We start from the raw sequence: 14,717 nt of genomic DNA, 5'->3' as shown, positions 1-14,717 counted from the left end.
TCAGAAAATGTATGCACCACAGCCTGAGAGATGATACCAGCCCTGCTGAAGGATGTTCTGATGAAACAGCCACTGCAAATAAGTGTATTACCACAGCAAGTAAAATAACGTGAATACAGCAAGGTGCAAAATGACATACTCGGTATTACCATATATATTTACCCAGGCTACAGCTCTGTAAATAATAGCTAAGGAATGACTCTTTACTATGTCCTAAAGGAGGAACGGTGGTTACAACAGATCATCTTAATAGGACATAGTGTCTAGCAGGCCCTGGAAATCTCCTGCTGTAAAAGTTCTGCCGTACTGTAAAGATGTGCTTGCCTATGACCTAACTTTTACAAATGTTTGGGTCACCCATAAAATGTCTTTTCTGCAATATTTATTTACAAATAATTCCTCTGAATTTACTTGGAAGTGCAAAATGCACAGAAGGTGGTTCAACAACAAAGCTTTCCCGTGGAAAGCTTTCTCTCAGCCACCATCCTATTTGGTTTTTTTAGTATGGAGAATTGAGGTGATCGTGATGAATCTGGAATGCTAAGAAACATGATGGAGAGGTGGCAGAGAAAGCTGATTACAAGACTGAACACATAAGTGATCACTGGGACCATGAAGGGAGGAATGGGGCTGGTAGCATTTACAGAAGAGATCAGAGGAAGACCTATAAAAAAAAGCAGAAGAAAAAAATATGGATACAAGGATAGTTAGAAAAGAGTTGTTACCTTAGGAGACTATAGGCCATAAAGTGTTGAAAAAGACTGAGTAATAGCATCAGAAGCAGCCTAAACATCAAGGAGGACAGGGAGGCAACAGAGACCTAGAGACGTGGCCAAAAACGTTGTCAGCAAGTGTTCAGGAAGAAGGTGAAGTTGGGTGAAGAGCAAGCCAGAAAAACGGCTAGGGGAGTGTAAAATTGAATTCGTCATTATCATCAGCATTCACAGTAAGTGGAGAGGAGAAAGAAACCAGGGAGATGATGAGGTTATCAGGGAAGCAGGCAAGTACAGCCCTGGGAATGTGCTGGGTGTAATGGGTAATACTTGTAAAGTTAGCTTAGGTAGTGAAGTGATACAAACACCACTTTTTGCTCCAGAAGTATTTGAGTATTGAAGGAGTGGACCAGTTCACGAAGGGAAGCTATGAAAGAAATTAAGGCAGTCATAGCTGGGAATGCAGAATTTATCAATGGAGAAAAGAACTGGAATAAAGGACAGGCAAGAGACCTCAAAGTCAGAGTTAGAAAAGCGAGGAAGAAAGAAGGAAGAAAAGGCAAGATCATGAAGAAAGAAAGATGGAGGAGGCTGCAGTTATTAGCCACTTTGTCATGGTTTGCTAGTGTGGGATTCAATCTGGGAGCTGAAATCAGAGCTGAAGGAGCACAGGGCAAATGCTTGCAGAAAATTCCTTCAATGTCCCTGAGCCCTCACTGGGTGCATCGACCATGCACTGGCACAGGTTAATCAAAGCTGGAATGTAAAATGAAATTTTAGGAAGAGATTGAGCATGTGAGGGGAAAGCAAATGGAAGAGAGAAGGGCACAAAGCATGAAGGACAGAGAGCAGATCAGAGAGAAGACTTGGTCACTGAGCCAACACTTCATCCTCCATAGCAGAGAAGTGCCTGAAGCCACTCGTTGCTCATGTTGTGGAGAGTGTGGCATGGAAAGTAACTGAGAGGGAGTTCTAATCACCACAGAATCATCCTACATGATGAAACATACCCCACGCCCCGATCACATTAGCAGCTGAATCACTCAGCTTCTTCATTAGTCTGCTGAAAAAAAGAAGGGAAAAAAAGGATTTTTTTGATAAGAAGGTATTTTTCTGAGCAAGCAAGAAAGTCACAGACAAATGTCTCAGAAGAGAGTTCCTGCACAGAACTCATTGCAGGTTAGTTGTACATCATTTTATAGTAAGCGTTGGACATATTGTAGAGGGACCAACTTGTTGCCATTTTACATTTCCCAGTGGAATGATGTTTCTACACTGATTCCTTTCTCTTGACAGCTCTGGTAATACTCTGGATGTGACAGGTAATGGCTTGTAAATTCTGCTTAGGGAAAAAAAAAACATGAAAAAAAGAAGTTGCCTTTAGTTTGGTGTTGTGGAAAAGCTATTTTTCATCCACTCAGATGTGTCTTTGAACATGGCTACCAGAACACATCTGCCTCTGCAGAGACATGAACAATAACAGGGCAAGGCGACATGGGAGCTTCTTTTCCATTCCACAAGCAATAATCAGCATTTTGAGACACATGTCCGAGAATAAGGGCTTGGGGAACATGAGGACAGTCACTTGTTCTGGATCCTCCTGCGGCTGTGAGATTGAAATCATGGCTCCTCTTTTTCTGTCAGTAGCAAGCTAAGGCTTCTCGGAACAGAAATGTGTCTTTCTTCTCTTTGTACAATCTAACTGGCAGAGCTAGCAGCACTTTCTTTTCCATGGGCGGCCCTTTAAAACCTGATTAGACTATCAGTTTTCAGCCATTTAGGACAATATTTTTCACTCCAGGATTGGAGAGATGGAGGGAATCAAGCATGGAGGAAGTCAGCAGCCTGTCTTGGCCTCCTGCTTCTTTCCCAAGCCTAGAAGAGGACATCTGGCCTCCTGTGTGATAGAGAAATATATGCCCATGGGCTCAGCAGTTAGAGCCCACCTGTAACATGAGTAATATCTCCTAGCACCATTTCCTAGCTTTTCTTCCCCTATCCATCAATTCTCTATCACTGAAGGGCAAAGCTGGTGCCAGGCACTTCTGTGTTTTCCCCTGGGCTACCATTAGTTATCCTTTAGGTAGCAAAAACTTGTCCATACACGTAAAAGGGGGAGTAACAGGGGATGCACCTAGTGGGTACCATGCTCAGTTTGGGTGTAGGAGACTGCTCCGAGTCCTGGTTGCAGTAGCCCTCTGCAAACGGTAAATCACTAATCTTATATATCCAGATCCTGACCAAAAGGATGGCTGTAGCGTCAGGTAATATCACCAATTTTACAAGAACAAAGAATTTAAAGAATTCAAAGCATTTAAAACCTAATAAATTTATTATACTTTGCATGGGAATGGAAACAAAACAGTTGAGACTAATTCTGCTTTTACAGCAGTCTACACAAGGGATTGAAGTAGAGAGGAGTTAGAACGGAAAAAAATCAGGATTTGACTTTCCATATATTCCTCTCCTGTCTGAACTACTCCCATTAGTTTCTTCCTTCCATTTGTACACCATGCTCCCAGACCTTGCCAACTCCAAGTTTTCACAGCTACTTGGTTAATGCTTTTGAATTAAAAGCTGATTTCCCTGAGGTCAACAGTGACTTTCCCTCTGCTTTTACAGCTCCCAACATAATGGCTCACAGCCCTGAATAAAACCTTAAAGATGAAATATCATGCAAAGTGCATATCAGTAGCAGAGGTATCACATTTTCAGTTTCCCTCTTGAGAAGTTATTTAGTATGAGAAAAAGACAGGAAGAATGTCTTTAAAGCCAGAAGGGACTTTGTGCTAACAACTTGTTAGGCCTCTGTGTAACATGAGTCCAGGATACAGCTTTGTATTAATTCGTTGGAACTAGATGATCTTTAAGGTCCCCTTCCAACCCAAACCATTCTATGTTTCTATGTTTCAGCTGCAATACCTGTAGTTGGATTAGAACTGTTTTGGAGGGGGCAGGATTTTCTTTTTGGCCAAATGTTGCATCTTAATGCTGGAACATCCACCATATGTCTCGGCAAGAACAGGCATAGTCAAAATGCTTCTGCAACCCAGAAAGCCAGAAGTACAGCAATTCAGGAATGACAGAAGACTGCTCCCTGAGTCAACTGGTTGCCAAAGGTACTTTTGCAAGTCTGTGTGCTCATGCACAGGCAGTGTTAGGTGATAGTGAGTGCAAATTACAGAGGTCAGTGGAAAAACAATCAGTGAATATTTCTAATATCGATTTTCTGCTCACACTGATGGGTATGTGCTTGCTCAAGAAGCATCACACATGCAAAAGCTCCCATCATGGCCATCTGGCCTTCCTCAGGGGCTGCGATGGATACTTGTGAGCTTCTCCTGACTTCTGCTGTCCCTGTGTGACACGGGGATCACACGCTCAGGGCAGGGACCTGACATTAATCTAGTATACATAGCTACACAAGTGTGTAGAAGCACTTTTGTTGTACATTGTTGTACATTACACATTACTATTTCAGGTAAAACTGCATGCTGATGATTTTTTTGACAAATAAGCAGCAAATAATGATTGGACATAAAAAATGGACATAAAAAACCCCCACAAAACAGAATGAGATTTTAAAAGAAAAGCTGGGTGATCCACAGGTCATGTAACCAGTAGGATAAATAACAGATGGGCAAAGATAATCTTGGATTGGAGGCTAAACAGTGAAAATGTAATGGAGTGACTTAAAATGAACTTGCAATAGGGAACAGTCCTCTCCAGAGCAAGGCTCAGATTCCCAGAAGCCCTGACACAGACCCCCTGTACTCTAGCAAAGATTTAGAGTCAGGAGCTGTAGGATCCAGCTCTTTCTGAATGGTAGCAGGAAACTAAAGAGAAAAAAGACAAGAAATAGGCTTTTTCTATGCTGACAAAACACCTGAGTATTCCGTTTATAGAAATAAATTGTTATATTAATGTTTAAAATAGAACGACAACCAGCCATTGAATCTGCTACAAACAGGAACAGAATTATTTCAGGGTTACTGAAGTCAGCGGTGATCTAAATAGGCATGAAATGAGGATCTGAATGAATGTAGGGTTGCTTTCTTTTTCTTTAGAGTCACAACTGGGATATTCACATCACTGATACGGGAAGCAAGCACTGTTTCTGGAAACAAGCCGCATTATCACCATTCTTAGGGAACCTCCTAGGAAAGAGGCTATTTGCAGCAGGCGAGGTGAAAGCAAAGCAAGGAGCCATGGGCAGCGTGAGTGGCTGTTTCTTGACTTTGTTGGAAGCCATGTGGTTACTTTGCTGCTTTTTTTTCCTTGCGCTGTGTAAAACACACTCCCTGGAGAAAGCAGGGTTTCCCCAGCTAGCTGGAGGCTCTCTGCTATTCAAGCTGCCTAATTATGAATTACGTCACATCAACTCATCTCAACCCCCCATGCAGAGGGATTAGAGACCGTTAGGAAGTCAGATGAGACCGCTAAGTCTCAATTCACTTCGAACATTTCACAGATAGCTACTAATCACAGGCACTCTGTTCTGAGCCAGATGTGAAGCAAGGTCATGTCTAATCTGGTAAATCACTGCATCCACTGCCATTATTTTCTGGGTAAACACGGGATGTGTGGGTGAAGGCAGGCGACCTGGGCTTCCTCCACGTGCAGTTAGCAGATTTTTTTAAATCCGAGTGAGTGTATCGTGAGCAGAAACTCTCCGGTAAGGTGGCAATTGAGAGTGATTTATGGGAGTTATAGGCCATTTGCAGGGTGGCAAAGTAAATCAGATGCTTTGAATTCCATTCCTTTAAATTCCTTTTCCAAACAAGAGGAATGAGGCTTGCTGCCTGGAATTATACTGCTGAAGCCAACAATTCAGCGTGGATCTTGTTTATTTGCTGAAAGTATGAATCTGCTGGCTCCTGAGGATTTGACACTGAAGAACGGCAGCCACTGATTCTGTGAAAGTTCCCCAGAAAAGCACAAATTCTCTTCTTGATTACATCGAAGCAGTGCTGCCAAACAAAACCGCAAAGGACCTTTCCTGGAATATTACTTACAGGTTTTCGGAGTATGTGTAGCTTCTCTAGAGTCTGCTTTGCTACCTCACCAATTCTCCCAGGAAATGAGAACAAGTTGAAAACCAAAATTTCTGACCCAAGGAACATTCTCAGTTTTGAAATTTAATCTGGTACTATGATGAAAACACAGGCTCAGTGTTATTTTTTTGTGGTTTGTGTTTTTTTTCCCCTTAACATTGAATAGTTTAAAATAATGTAGCTTTCCTTCTTGATTTTTTTTTTTTAAAGATCAAGTCATTTTGTTTAATCAGCAATTGTTTGGTTTTATTTTGTTATTTTAAATTGTGTTTTGTGTTACACATTACAACTAATTGGTCAAACCACCAACCAAAGTGAAGCCTTTGAATTTATAGAAAAAAATGTCACTGAAAACTGGTTAACATGGTAGCATCTCAAGGAAAGGCTTTTACAGACCAAAGTAATAATTTTTATATCGTCTCCAAATACTTGACTGTCAAGGGGGTTTCTGATCAGCTCCAAACTAGCTATTTTGGCCTCACTTTGAGTCACCTTTTGACCTTTATAAGTTCTATCTGCAGATCTGGTGAAGGAACAGTGAATCCTTCCACAGGTTTCCATAAGCACCGACCGTCTTCATGAAACTCGTGTGCTGAGACTCAGCACCATTACCCAGTGTGGCGCCCAGGTGTTACAGTGATGTGACCTGTGCACAACACAGCTCCGGCCTGACTCACTAACTCAGCGTGTGAGAGGTGGCTGGGTTAGAAATCTGATCTTCTAGAAGTCTCTGAAAAAGCTGTTCATGTTCCTCATTTATAGAGCAGCCCAGGCGATGTTAAATACACTGAATGCTGGACAGTATGACTGTTGCCCTACGGCTGAGCAGTCACAGGTAGCTGGTGCATCTTCTGTCTGCATTCCTGATTTCCCTTGCTGTAGAAGTATGTCAAGCAGTACTCCATGGTCATCTTGATAATGGTTGCCCAGACATATAGTGAAAAATCCATCCTTGGAGACATTCAAAACTCAACTGGACATGGCCTCAAGTGAGCAGATCTGAGCTGGCCCTACCCTGAGATGAAGATTGGGCCAGAGACCTTCAGAGGTCTCTTCTAGGCTAAGTTGTTCTGTGATTCTCTCGGTACTTTGCAGGCTTCTGGCTTGTCTTCTCACATCTTCTTAATAAATCTTGCCCCGGAGCCTTCTCTTCTCAGCCTGGAGAAGAGAAGGCTCTGGGGTGATCTTCTCACAGCCTTCCAGTACTTAAAGGGGGCCTACAGGAAAGCTGGAGAGGGACTTTTTACAAGGGCGTGTAGTGATAGGACAAGGGGCAATGGCTTTAAACTGAAAGAGGGCAGATTTAGGTTAGATATAAGAAAGAAATTCTTTACATTGAGGGTGGTGATGTACTGGAACAGGTTGCCCAGAGAAGTCGTGGCTGCCCCATCCCTGGAGGTGTTCAAGGCCAGATTGGATGAGGCTTTGGGCAACCTGGTGTAGTGAAGGGTTTCCCTGCCCATGCAGGGGGGTTGGAACTAGATGATCTTTGAGGTCCCTTCCAACCCTAACCATTCTATAATTCTATCTTGCTTTGACATTTTTAAAAAGAAGAGGCCTTCATTCAAAGTCAGATTTAATTTAATTTGACTGCTTTTATTAAACATTCAAACATTGAAAAGACTCCTCACTAAGGCATTTTGTTTTGGACCAAGTACAAGATTTTAGCCAATGTGACATGAATTATTTGCTACTTTCCCATTTGCAAAGGTTTTGACTTTCAACTGAGATAAATGCTTTCCTCTTTCCCACTGCTCCCTGCTCCGTTTTTCATTCTGGCTAATGAACTGAGAAAACAGATCTTTGCACAGCTATGCTAACAAGCAAGTGAATCCAGAAAAGACTCCAAAAAGAGATTTATTTCTGGAAATTCACACAGTTCCTTCTCTCCAAAAGCTGACTTGAGTAATTTGACACCCCAGAGAGCCCATATCTACATCCTGGGCATCTGCTGAGGACCTGATTGCCGTGGTTTAGGCCACTCTGGCAACTAAACTCCACACAGCCACTCACTTGCCCTCCCCCACCCTCTGGGATGAGGAAGGGAATTAAAGGAGAAAAGAAAAAAAAAGAGAGACCCGTGGGTTGAGATAAGAACAATTTACTACTACTGCTACCTATATATATATATATATGTACAACGATAAATATATACAAACGAGTGTTGTACAGTGTAATTGCTCACCACCCTTTGACCGAGGCCCATCTTGTCCCGAACTAATGATCCCGAAACAGATAAGTCCCAATATCGCAATCCCAGATGAGCAAGAGGCCAAAAAATAGAGAGCAAGACAGAGAGAGCACTCTGAGTCCAAAAGTGAGAGTCTGGGAAGAGCAAAGGCTCTTCTTTCCAGCTGTCCCTCACTTTATACTGGGCATGACGCTGCATGATATGGAATACTAATTGGCCAGTTTGGCCTCAATCCTAAATCTGAGTACAAATCTTAAGGAGAGTTGGGGACCCTCTGTCCCGGCCATGCTCCCCCTTATCCTATTGTGCTCCTGCACACCGGCAAGAACACGGCAGCTGAAAAGTCCTTGACGTCCCAGTGCCAACTATAAACATCAGTGCTCTGTCAGTGTTCTTCTCAGAGCAAGTCCCAGACTAAAACTAAAACACAGAGCTCTTCTGGCTGTTAGAAAGAAGAGCTAACTCTGTCCCAGCTGAAACCAGGACACTGATACAGCTCCTCTGTCCATCTTGGGAACTCACTGATAGATTTGTGAGTGAACAGAGTCCTCCTTGTCTGCCAGTGGTATTTCTGAGATGAGCAAGATCGACTCAGTGCAATTTTCTTAGGCATTTCTTATGTATTTGATCATGACTTCCCTGCAGATAGAGAAGCTGAACTCCCCTTGGTTTTAGCAGTGTGGCTTCACAACCACAAGCAGATCAGAGCAAGGACTACAATAGCAGAGTTTTTGCAGCCAGCCCAGGGATTCTCAAAGCTGTCATGAACCGAGAGGAAAGCCTGGCAGGTTTCAAAGAGCCATTTACCAACTGTGCTCCTTTTATCTCTTTGTGGAGATAGAGGAGGAAGCTAGTGATGTGTGGAGCCAAGCAGATCCAGATCCTTCCCTATTCAGATGGCTTTCCTCCATCTTCTACAATGAATATAAGCAAAGTGGTGATGCAATTTACCTCTCAGGTGACGCAAAAGCTTCAGCGGAAGACATGCCCTGCAAGGGCAAGTGTACTTGAATATCTGGACAAGAATGCTCCATCTCTGAGCACTGCAGACACCTTCAAAGTGCTCTGTTCAGCTGCCAGCCAGAGGCACAGAAAAGCTGCACTGTTTGGAGTTATGCCCTAAGGGGGCATTTCGTGACTACGATTATTATTTTTTTTTCCTCAGACTCTCCTATCTTGCCTATCAATAATATTCCTTCCTCTTGTGTCACTAGAGAAAGAACAAGCCAAACTGGGGTATATGGTTGAATATAACCCTGGAAGCTATGTGTTAAAGGAGAAACTTTCAGGGAGTGAAGCAGCTGTGTTGTCTTCAGGTCTGAGCTGATGAGGTATGGGGCCTCTGAGGAGGCTGACACCAGTATCTTCAAGCCTGACTGGGTATATTTAGATCTTGAGGCCTTCATTCAGCCAGGTACTTAATCATATGCCTTAACATTATGCCCATGAGTACTCCTTCTGGACCTCATCAGGAGTCCTCATCTCCCTGACCTTGTTCTTGAACACGTAGCTCCATCATTAGGTTCATCTGCATTAAGGACCTTAATTAGAAAAAATCTTCATCTGTAAAGTTCATAGCTGAGCTGAGTGCAGGGGAGAAATCAGCCTCTGAAATCAGATCTGCTAGTAGGACATTGTATATGGCAACCAGCTAACCTGGAGCGAGCAGCACTCACGGTACCATGGAGAGAGTCATCGGTACCATGGAGAGACTCACCAAGGGAATGGAGGAATATCAGCCTCCTTGTGCTAATGAATGGGCCTTCTTTGACTGCTGTACTCATAAGTAGCGAGAGGGCAAATCAAACACCCGGGGCTCAAGATAGAGAAAAAAAGAGTCCTGGGACTGGAAGATCTGACTGTGTTCAGAAGGCAGCAGAACCAGTTCTCACCTGGCAGTGTTGCCCTGTACTGGATATGAGTCAGGACAACTCCGATGCCAAACATAGTGACTGTGAATGATCTGAGATGTCCCAGTTATAAGATTGTCCATGTAATGACTTGTGTTGTCATAAAATGGGGCCAGACGAGCTGCAAAAGCGCAGCACAAAGCGAACATTGACTCTGCATAATCAAACAAGGTTTCTGTACAAAGCTGCAATAAAATAATTTTACATTTATCATCCCAGTTAATTGCAATGAGTCTAAAACTAATGAGCCTTACCTCTAAACTCCATTTAAGACAATAGTTAATTGCTTCATTTTAATAAATGTTGGCAGAATGGTGAGTATAACAATGACTGAATGCTCGATTACTACCTAGGCTAGAAAATGAAGATATACAGTATTAATGATATACACAATCTGAAAAGCAATTAGGATCCTGAAGGTAGAATAGGCAACTCACTTAAAATAGGGTAATAAACGAGCTTTCTCTTCAAACATAAAGCAAAAAGAGGTTTCAGAAGCAAGAAAGCTCATTGCCTGGGATTTTAGTTTGATTCATTTCTCGTTCCCCTCCTCTCTATCTGTGACATGTTCAAAACCTGTCAACAATAATGTCATGGGAACACAAGAGAGACGAGCAAAGAGCAATACATTCATACTGAACAGCTTGTGCTGTACAGGATGGATGTATTAAATGCATTAGAGAGCTCAGCTTTACAGCAGCTCCAATAAAGGAAAGGGGCACACGGCGGATCTGGAAATTGAGGGTCAGAAATGAATAGAAGCATGGTTGCTGAAAAAGCCCGTGGGAAAGCTTTAAACAGAATTAATCTTCACTGCACACATGTTCTACGCCTCAGAAACACAGTGGTGTATTTCTAAACCCACAAAACTGTGGTGGTGGGGATGCTGGTTCTACTCCTAGCCCCCATCTAAGTCACTATCAATGCCTTGCTTTCCCTGGTTGTATTTCCCCTATTGGCATTGAAAGCTCTCTAGAGCAGAGCACATCTCTCAGTAAATGGTGTGCAACAGTAGTCGTTGGGTCCTCAGGACACTTCTGGCATCTCCACAACTGCACCAAGGACACCTCGTAGAGGGGACCCTTTCCCAGCATGTGCCTTCTGAATATTTTACCGCCATCAGCCCTGGTGAACAGTGCTGCCCTCGAATAGCAGGAGGAGGGCAGGGGACAGAAGGTATTTGGATAAGGGTTGTCAGAGGTGACTATTTCTTCTCTCTTACACCTACCCACCTGTATTTTTTCTTAGGAGCAATGTTACTCATTCAATGTGAGAATGTTTACACATACAGCCTTTTTCATCAGGCACTGATGAACAACTCTAATCTTTATTAAACCTCTTCATCATTAGAATCTTTGAGATGTATAATATTAGGCTTCATCTCTATTTTTCCCCAGATTCTTTCAAAAGCATAATGATAGTTACTATAGATGGCCTTTAACTAATACGTTGTACAGAAACACTGTACTACCTCTCCCTTTGATTTGCAAATGATTATATTCCCCAGCAGTGCAGGCAAAGTCTTGTTTACATTCATTAGTGAAGCTGCTGCCTGAACTCAGGACATCTTCTGATCCATTTTCTCTTTCTTTGACAAATCTCTTTTCTTGGCAGTTTGCAGCAGTAAATTTCCATTTTTGCAATTGCTCTTTTGGTTTCTTGTTCCATGACTGATTGTTCTCTGTTTATCTATATTTAATCACATTCACTATTTGATATTACTTCAGAGTCCAATTTCAAAGCCCATTATCATTTGTTGGTCTTTAGCGCAATTTACAAACCAGAAAACCTTGATTTCAGTGTTATTATAGCCTGTGTTAATGCAAACAATAACAAAGCTCACATCCCACAGCTGGCTTCTGCAGAATCTCTCATGATCATTAAAAAAAAATTTTTTAAAGAGGTGGTTTCTAGAATTAGCTTAATTTTAAGTACTGCGCTAATATCTCATGGCTCTATAACTCTACCTCTTAGATGTTATTTTAATTGGAAACCAAGGAATTGTGTTGAAAGCTTTATGAATATCCTACCCAGTGTAGTGATCGGTTTCATTACAGAAGCCTTTATGCTGACAGTAAAAGTCAACGTGTTCTAACAAGCCAGTGAAGCATGACCCTCTTTTTGTGAAATCACATGGGTTTTCCGAAGTAGAGCCTATATCACACATTTTATGTCCTTTAGAAACAGATCCCTCCTTTAAACCAGTTCCATTCACAGGAGACAGGGCAGCAGCGGTGGGTGGCATGAAGCTTTGGGGATTTTGTGCAGGATCAAAGGTGCAGCCTAAGCAGAGCGTAACAGTCCTGGTGATGGCTGCTGTTGCTGTCTCTTTTTTTATTAGTGTGGCTGCTCAGCGGCACGGCTTTTCCAAACAAATGTTTGCAAGATGAGACCGTTTCCACTGCTTTTCACTCTCAGTTTTCTGAATCCCATCAGCAAGGGCTTGCTGGCTGGAGCGGGATGCTCTCCTGAATTAATCCTTGAAGCAATTCTTATTCAGCCGGCTTTGAGACCTGTAGAGCACGGTGAGTTTTGTGTGCTTTGACTTTTCCATGACCTTTTGATTCAGGGGCTCTGTCAAGGTGTTACAACTACTCACTTGATGGAAAACAACCTCGTTCATGCTTGTTGCCTTGTGAACAGATGCACACATTCAAAAGCACACACCTGCATGCATCGTGAGTGCAGAGTGATTACTAACGTCCCAGTTTAATGACCTGCTTTCAGTTGTTTATAGTTTTGCCAAACATCCATTATCTGAATAAAACTCATCACCATGTGTCTGCCTCAGGCTGAACTTACACAGAAACTCTCAGCAGAGGCACCATGGCTGTTTTGAGGGGAGGACAGAGAAAAACATGCTGCGCTGCTCATGCCAAGCAACCCTTGAGAGTTTTCTCAGCAGCTTTGGTACCCCTTCTCCCATTTGAAACTATGGCAGGTGAGTTACTGTTAAGCCAAGGAGAACAGTGCAAATCCCTAGAAAATCTATAGAGCTGAAGTTTTTGAAGTCATCTTTTTTTCCAGATCAGTAGAGACTTCTGAAAGCTTGACAGCAAACATCTTCCAGGCTCCAGTTTTCACTGAGGGTTCTCCAGCCTTTCAGCACTTACACCTCCTGAACTGCATTTGCATGGAGACAGTGACTAAATTTGCTCTTCTCAGCTGAGGGCAGACCCAGATGTTCTTGTAACACTTTCCAGCTCTCCAACATTAGGAAGAGGTCAGGCATGGAAATAAAAATATTTCTGTCTCTCCTGTACTTCCCACGGCTTTCTCTTCTTGGCTCCCAGTACACCTGTGGTATGAATGTGGGGAGAGTATCCGCTGGGCTAGACAGAGAGTCTGGGGAAAGACATAATTAAATTAGGTAGAGATAAGGGAAGAAAGTTAGAAAAAATGTTCAGAGAAAGAGATGAGCACTATGAGGTACAAGAGGAGCCAAGGAAAGGGGAGTAAAACTGGGACCAAGCAGAAGAGAAGGGAACGGAGAGACACCTGGTACATTGGTGCTACAAGGTGGACAAAAAAGCTCTGACAGCCACAAGTAGTAAAGAGGTTCAGACCTTCATCACACTCTCCTGCCGCTGATGGTAAAGTGTGAAATCCTTTGGCCAGCTACGTGCCCTGTTTCTCAGTGTCAATCTGCATTGGAAACAGTGACCTACTACTGCTCTTTGTTGGTCCGAGTGACCATGACCAAAGACCACGCTTTCACTCTGCTGGTTTTGGCAGATGGACTAATCTATATGACACCATATGATGAGATTTTTCGTGTTTAATAGGGAGGTTTTGTTTAGGTTTTCAAAACATGAAAGAGCCTTCATGTTAAACAAAACTTTCATTAGATCATTGCAGAGACCGCAAAGTCAAGCAGTCAAAAGTTAGGAAATGTAGATTGACAGATGAGAACTCTCATTGTTGTAAACATTTACTGTTACCACTTTGCCAACTTTGAGCAACCTGGTGTAGTGGAGGGTTTCCCTGATCATGGCAGGGGGGTTGGAACTAGATGATCTTTGAGGTCCCTTCCAACCCAAACCATTCTATGATTCTATGAGTCTATGAAAAGTCTTTAATCCCTCAATAATTATAACTTTTGGTGCCCTTTTCATAAAATATCTAAAACCAATGAAAAAAATCAGTTCTGTCACCAGTCATATCCCACATTCATGGAATCATAGAATCATAGAATGGTTTGGGTCAGAAGGGACCTTAAAGACCATCTAGTTCCAACCCTCCTGCCATGGGCAGGGACACCTTTCACTACACCAGGTTGCTCAAAGCCTCATCCAACCTGGCATTGAACACTTCCAGGGATGGGGCATCTACAACTTCTCTGGGCAACCTGTTCCAGTGTTTCACCACCCTCAGAGTAAAGAATTTCTTCCTTATATCTAATCTTTATCTGTTCTTTTCCTTTGTGTTTACAAATGTTTATAGGATATGGGTCAAGATTGAATTTTAGCCTTTATTTTTCTAAAGGAGAGGTAGAAATTTTTGACATATAGAGCAATGAGTAAAAGTTGGACAGTTTTATCCAGAGATGAAGGTAACCCTATCAATCTTATTAGCTACTTTAACATTTTTGAAGATGAGAATTGATTCTTCAGCCCCCAGAGCTCACCTGTGTGGAGGGGAAGGTGAAACAACGGAACAGAAACTGGCAACTTCGAAAAACATTACAGTTTACAATTCTGTAAAGAAGCTCTGGTATGTAAAGTGTTTTACTTCACAGGAGGGTATAAAATCTTGGAAAGGGGAAATAAAAGACTCACACTTGAGACATATTTTGCCTCCTCTGGTACCGCAACTTGTACTGATTAGTCCCTGCAGAATTCAGTTTTAC

Source organism: Tauraco erythrolophus, chromosome 7 (assembly GCF_009769465.1).
Source record: "Tauraco erythrolophus isolate bTauEry1 chromosome 7, bTauEry1.pri, whole genome shotgun sequence".
In the NCBI taxonomy this organism is placed as follows: domain Eukaryota; kingdom Metazoa; phylum Chordata; class Aves; order Musophagiformes; family Musophagidae; genus Tauraco; species Tauraco erythrolophus.
The sequence above is the reverse complement of the archived record's forward strand: the minus strand, read 5'-3'. Positions refer to the sequence as shown.